This window comes from Bolinopsis microptera, chromosome 2 (assembly GCF_026151205.1).
Source record: "Bolinopsis microptera isolate Bmic1 chromosome 2, MBARI_Bmic_1.0, whole genome shotgun sequence".
NCBI classification, from domain to species: domain Eukaryota; kingdom Metazoa; phylum Ctenophora; class Tentaculata; order Lobata; family Bolinopsidae; genus Bolinopsis; species Bolinopsis microptera.
In genome coordinates, this window is record NC_087073.1 from 14,566,414 (window position 1) to 14,572,809 (window position 6,396).

General features: G+C 38.6%; 1 protein-coding gene and 1 long non-coding RNA gene across 2 annotated transcripts in view; one reads left to right on the forward strand and one right to left on the reverse strand.

Annotated features, from left to right (window-relative positions):
* Positions 1 to 6,396, reverse strand: part of LOC134826226 (FYVE, RhoGEF and PH domain-containing protein 4-like) — a 434,713-nt gene that overhangs the window by 220,767 nt on the left and 207,550 nt on the right. The window lies entirely within an intron of this gene.
* LOC134811135 (uncharacterized) lies at positions 1,708 to 4,266 on the forward strand. The gene is made up of 3 exons (XR_010159761.1): positions 1,708 to 1,802; positions 3,638 to 3,952; positions 4,146 to 4,266. It is a non-coding gene; the product is annotated as an uncharacterized LOC134811135 (long non-coding RNA).

Sequence of the window (6,396 nt, forward strand, 5' to 3'; positions counted from 1 at the left end):
GGCAGTAAGTCCATCCAGTATGAAAAATAAGTTCGATTATTTGGCATAAAAATGGTTATATCTAAGCTTATGGACGGCTCAAAGCTTTAATTTTTTTGACAAATTAAAATTTGACTAATTATTGATAACTCAACGTGTTTACTTTCGATCTTACGCAAAAAGTAAGCGGAGAAAAAACCATAAACGCATAAGTCGCAATATCTCGAAATGGCAAATATGGACTTACTGCCTTTTCTGAGAAAACGGCAGTACAGTCCTACAGAAGCCTCATCTGATGAGGAGGCAGGAAATCTCTTTTGTCTAAAACCAAGCATCTTACAGTTAATTTAGTAGGAGAGGAGCCACACACAATAATTTCTAAGGACGGACATGCCTTAGAAGAAGTTGAGGATTTTAGTACAACGGAGCACGACTTTAGGTTACGCAAGGCCAAGGCATGGGCTGCCTACCACAAAATGTAGGCTATATCATGGAGGTCCAATTTGCGCCGAGATTTAAAGATCCGTCTGTTCAAGCTACGGTTGAATCAATCTTCCTGTATGGAACGAAATCGTGGACAATAACAGAATCTTTGAAGAAAAGAATAGACGGATGTTACAGTAGAATGCTTCGGATGGCCCTAAACGTGGACTGGAGAGGACATCGCACCAACAAGGAGGTCTTTGGATCACTCCCAAGCGTTATTTCGAAGATACAGGCCAGAAGAATGAGGTTGGCTGGGCACATCCAGCGACATGATGACCTGGCAGCACACCAACTTCTCCTTTGGGAACCACAGTGGCTGCGCTGCAACTAGCGCACAAATTTGGCGCCCCGCCGTCAGTCGAACTAAGTAGACCTTACGTCGATTTATCGTTAACAACGCATGATTTTGCCATTTGCACAAATATTGTAAAAATGCGCGGTCGAGCCGCGCACAGTCAACACAATTTTTGATGAAACAGCTACAAGCTAGAGCCAATATACTCTGCAAGCTTTTCAGTCAGCCTCTTCCACATACCAGGCAGCATTAATTTGCATTACCTCTTCCACAAGTACTCCACTCAAAAATTAGATTTCTAGAGCTCAATCTAGGATCATTTCTTTGTGCACTGTTTCAAAACGCGATCGTACGCTACCTTTTGTTCGCAGTTTTTTACCTTCTGTTCACAGCTTTTTTAAAAATTTGTTATTCATTGTGTATTGGCATATTTGTTAGATGCTTTTTATTGTTCATGAAGTTGATGACATGAGCATATTATTGTCATGTTTTGTTGATCGTGCAAATTTTAAATTGCTTTATTATACTATACTTCTCCGGTTTTAGAAAATGGATTCTGTGAATTCTAATAAAGATACACGCCCTCATATTGAGCTAAATACTCTTTTCGAGACAGGAGCATGATTAACCAATGGATCGTTTGTGAGTAAAAATGTTCAAGTTTCTATTAAGAATGCTTTTGTTTAGATAAATTCATCGTTCAAAATATTATGGCTGAACGTTATTAGTATTACCGTACACGTATCTATTTTACAGTTACTCTATTTTAGGATATGACCCGATATTTTATATTACTGTATCTATTTTACAGGACATTTCTACCGTCAGTACCAATCTGCTCAGCAACTCCTTTTCTAACAACCATCCTATGGCCATCGGTATATAGGACGACCTCATAAGACCTTTCCGGACATCCTACAAGATCAGAAGATACTGCATTGCAATCTGATAAGGTTCGTTGGCTCATGAGTGATAGAGATAAATGGAGAGAAGCGCTGTCACGAAACTGGAAACTCGTTCCAGACTTCATCGACCTAGGCAGGTAGGCATTTTACAATTATTTCAGAATAATATGACCTGACATGTTAATTATTACCGTATCTGTTTTACAATTACTTCAAGATATGAATCAGTGTTCAAAAATGCGTCAATTCAAGTTGGTCTAGTTCGATCGGCCCTTCTAGAACTATATCCGTGTTTCCTAAAAAAGGTTCATCATTTTTTCCAGTTGTTTCTTGCACCCTCTAGATCTCCTCCCATATTTGGGCCATTCGTATCGGCCAATTGAGCAGAAATTCAGGAAGCTTGGTTTCAGATATTTTTGTGATATCAGACATGTGTAATTGTACGCTCCTGTCACCAGTGTACACATCATTTTAGACTACTAGTTCATCTTCCTATGTGGTTATTGGCCTTTTGTTATTAACCTCATTACACACGGTTAGCAAGCTGTTTCCACCTCACTTTCCTTAATTAGGCTTCTTTGTCACCCCTTTTGTTTACTCTACAGACTGACAGGCTTAGTTATACTCCATTAATTGGATGATGTTAGTTTAAGACCGGCATATGTGTCACGTGAATATATTTAGAGGCAATCAGGGAGACTGTCGGGACTCTTTCTCTGTATTACTCTTGATAAAACGTATTACTCTCGTAAAACGGTGAATTCAACGGTAAATGTACTTAAACGCACTTTTAACCTTAGTTGTAGTGAACGCTGAACTTAGTCGTACTGAACGTACGTTCCAATCATTTTGTAGTGAACGTTTGTGAACGTTAGTATACGTTAGTCAATATTTTGATAATTTTCCGATAGTTTTTAACTTAAGATGGATACAATGAGATAAAACCATGTTGTTGGAATTAGACAGTAAATAAACAATGACCAAACTGACCAACTATGGTTACCACAGCAAATATACTGTTCTCGTATCTTGCGGTCGATTTAACGGTCTGTTCATGGTACTTCCCAAAAGATTTGGGGTATGATTACCCTGAAGGCTGAAACTTAAGAAGTCAAAGGTAAAATTGTTAAACTTAAAGTTGCTCAAGGATACGTTTCTTTCTCTGGAATTTGATCTTCCACAAAACTTCATTAGGGATCGATGTGTAAAATGTACATCGTTCTTATATATACGATATTATAGTATAACAACCATTCAGCTCAAGATCAAACAACATTTGTATTTGTAACATACCTCAAGGCCCTGAAGGCCTGGCAATGGAAACGCTAGTACTTTGCCGGATAATTGGGCTATGTCCTGCATTTTAATTTCATAATAGCAATTAACTTTCCTTATGTTCCGAACGTTAAAATTTTTTAGCGAACGCGTTCACAAACTATTTTTAGTGAACGTTCCGTACGTTAGATAGCTGAGCGTGGTGATTAAATCACTCTACACTTGAATTTTGACATTCTTCTAAAAGACCTCCCGAAAATTCATGAATAACCTGATTTTAAGGTTCTTTGATCTAACACTGCCGGCGTCTCTTCCGAGGTTGTCTAATCTATTTATCAATTTAGCTCGAGAGCTTTAAACAAACATTGCACGTGCCTCGGCTGCCCCGATGGAGTAAAACATTTAGCTAGAGCCATGATCATTAGTGGCAGTGGCTATCCCTGCTGCATATAATGCAGTACGTGTACTAATAGCAGCAGATATGAAATAACAACAAGATTGCTTACTGATTCGCTTGCAAGAAATTCCTGAGCTGAATAGGGCCGGTAGCTCAATTAAAGCACTAGGCATGTAACCCGGAGGTTGGCGGTTCATACCCGCCCCGGCATTATGCCGTCCCATGATTTTCCGAATTGCTTACCAGTGGTAGTTTAACCCTGGAAATGAAGTTAAAGATTATAATTGTATTATTTTATAGGGACGTACTAAAGAGAAGAAATTAACGAGGTCAGCGATATGAAGAAGACTGAAAGTAAAAATGTGCGACTGTGCGTACTAAATCACTCAACACTCAAATTTTAAGATTTTGAAAACTGTCTCGACCACTTGATATGACGTGGTAGCCTGTGAGCGTGTAGACCGCTCCTCTTTCATTTTTTTGAGTAGCCGATCCAAAACCAAAACCTGTGACCTGGGTTTACATGAGACGTGGGAGCCTGTGAGCGTGTTAGTTTCTCAAAAATATGTCGGAGGAGGGGATAGAATATATGCAAAAAGATGTCCGAAATATAAGGTAAGCACTTTTATCAATAATAATATCACCGTTTTTCGTCGTTTATTGCAGAGTAAATTTTAATAACGTACGTCTCTGCTATATTTATCCTTTTACGCTCCAGCATAATCCAGGAGATCTCTGAAGTCTCGTTTCTCTTTGTATTACGTAGATCAGAGATTATTACATAATTGATAAACAGTATAAATTACAGGAGTTCCCGGTCTTGGCTTGGAAACTACGTCAAAAATCTGGGCCAGACACTAGAAACATCGATTTTGCGTGGCGATCTGTTCCTAAATCACATTGTTGAAGGAATTCCTAGAGCAAGTACTAAGGAGTTAAACCGATTTCTTACAGACATAGAGTCTGTTGCAATATGCTGTACCTATTTAGAAATTCCACCCTAATTTTAAGACTCTTTGATCTATAGCTTCCAGCGTATTTATCGATTTAGTCCCACAGCACTAAACAAACATTGGAGATAGATGATACAATTTTGCGTTTGTAAATAGACATTTATTTTTATATACAAGTCAAAGATTACAATTGTATTATTTTATAGGGACGATATAATAACGGCAAACGAAAAAAGATCAAGTCTCTATATCCAGCCGACATTATAAGTTCCTCGGAGTTAGGCGGGCTAAATTTCTTGAAAAAAGTCATTATAGGATTTACAGAAATCAGCGATGGAGAAGACTGAAAGTAAAGATGTACATTGTACGTGCTATGTCATTCAACACTCGAATTTTAACATTTTTAAAACTGTCTCGACCACTTGATATGATATTCTAAGAATCTGATATTTCATTGCATGCTTTAGTTAGGAGTCTTCTTTCTCGGAGTATGTAGCTGATATCTTAAAACATAGATATCTGCTACAGACTCCGAGAGTCTTGAAGCTCTGTTACCACCACCCCTGGTGCAATTCCGTCGGGTTAAAGACGGAGAGACAGGAACTCTCAGGGAAGGTCATGGCCTGCTACGTGCAACTCGTAGTCGTATGTAGTGTTCCTGGTAGGTGTTACTTATAAATCTGGTTAACGGGATCTTCAAACAGTTGATACACAGTTGTCTAGGTACTGTCATGTCTAAGCGGAAACTTGTCTCTGGCCCTCACCTATGGGTTTATATCTCAAACCACACAGTGTCCATGTCCTGCTCCTGAATATTTCCATATTTTTGAACTGCAGTCCATTAATATTGCTAAAAGTAAAAGTGATTTCAACTACTATACCTTTAAACCTGTAACGTCACTGTAGACCGCTCCTATATCCTTGCTTCCAGTTTCCGATCCAGAACTAAATCCTGGCTTATACTAAACGTGGTCAGTGGTAGCCTGTGAGGGTGTAGACCGCTCCTCTATTGTTTTATGTTTATCTATATCGGTATTTTGATTGTCCGATCCAAAACTAAATCCTGGGTTTCCAAGAGACGTGGTAGCCTGTAAGCGTGTAGACCGCTCTTCTATCTTTGTTTTGAGTGTCCGATCTAAAACCAAAACCTGGGGTCGGTTACATGAAACGTGGGAGCCTGTGAGGGCGTTAGTTTCCTGCGAAAGGAGTTATTTGCTCATACTTGTGCATTGTGGAAAGAGCATGGTTATGCTCTAAGGCTAGTAGAGGTTATTAAATCCTTTCCTTTGTTGTAAAGATGGCTAGTCTCTTTCTTCACCTACGCATATATGATATAAGATCGCGCGCGTTCCGCGCATTTTGTTCAATTTAAAGTCAATATTGTAAACAAATAAGTATAATTCGTATAACTTTGATTAACGTTTTGGTTACGAATATTTTACTGCCGATCATTAAAACTTTGACTGTATTGTTATTTAGACAATTTCTGATCATTTCGTGTAAATATGCCCAAATACTTTTACTTAGTTAAAATGTTATGATCAAAACAAAATGGAAGACTTTTACTTGTTTTAAAATGCACTTAACTCTATTTACAGTTAAGCTAGAAATTTCAAAATTGCTAGATAATGATATTTAAACCATAAATTGTATGTTGTATTAAAAATCATACTAAAAGGATTGTTCTGGAATTTATGAAAAGCATTTAAAGAGTGCTCATAATATATATCTTGTCAAAACGCGCGAAAACGCGCGAAAATACTTAGTTTGCAATTTGCGCTTTTGCAGCCACTGTGGGAACCTAGGGAGGGGTAGACCACCGCTCACCTTCGTCGATAACCTAATGAGTGACACTGGACCCAGGAACACTGGGGAGATTAAGGAGCTTATGGCGGACAGAAAGCTTTGGAGACACATCATCGAGACTCGGACTCTGAAGCCGCCTTAAGTCAAGTAATTTAAGTCATGTGCTTTGACAAGTGCCCTTGACCTTCGTCATAGCCTCCTTCCATGACAGGAGAACACATTTGCCACATTTGCCACATTTCCACTTTGTGCATTCATATGGATTATATCTCGATGAACGAGACATCCTGTTTGCTATCG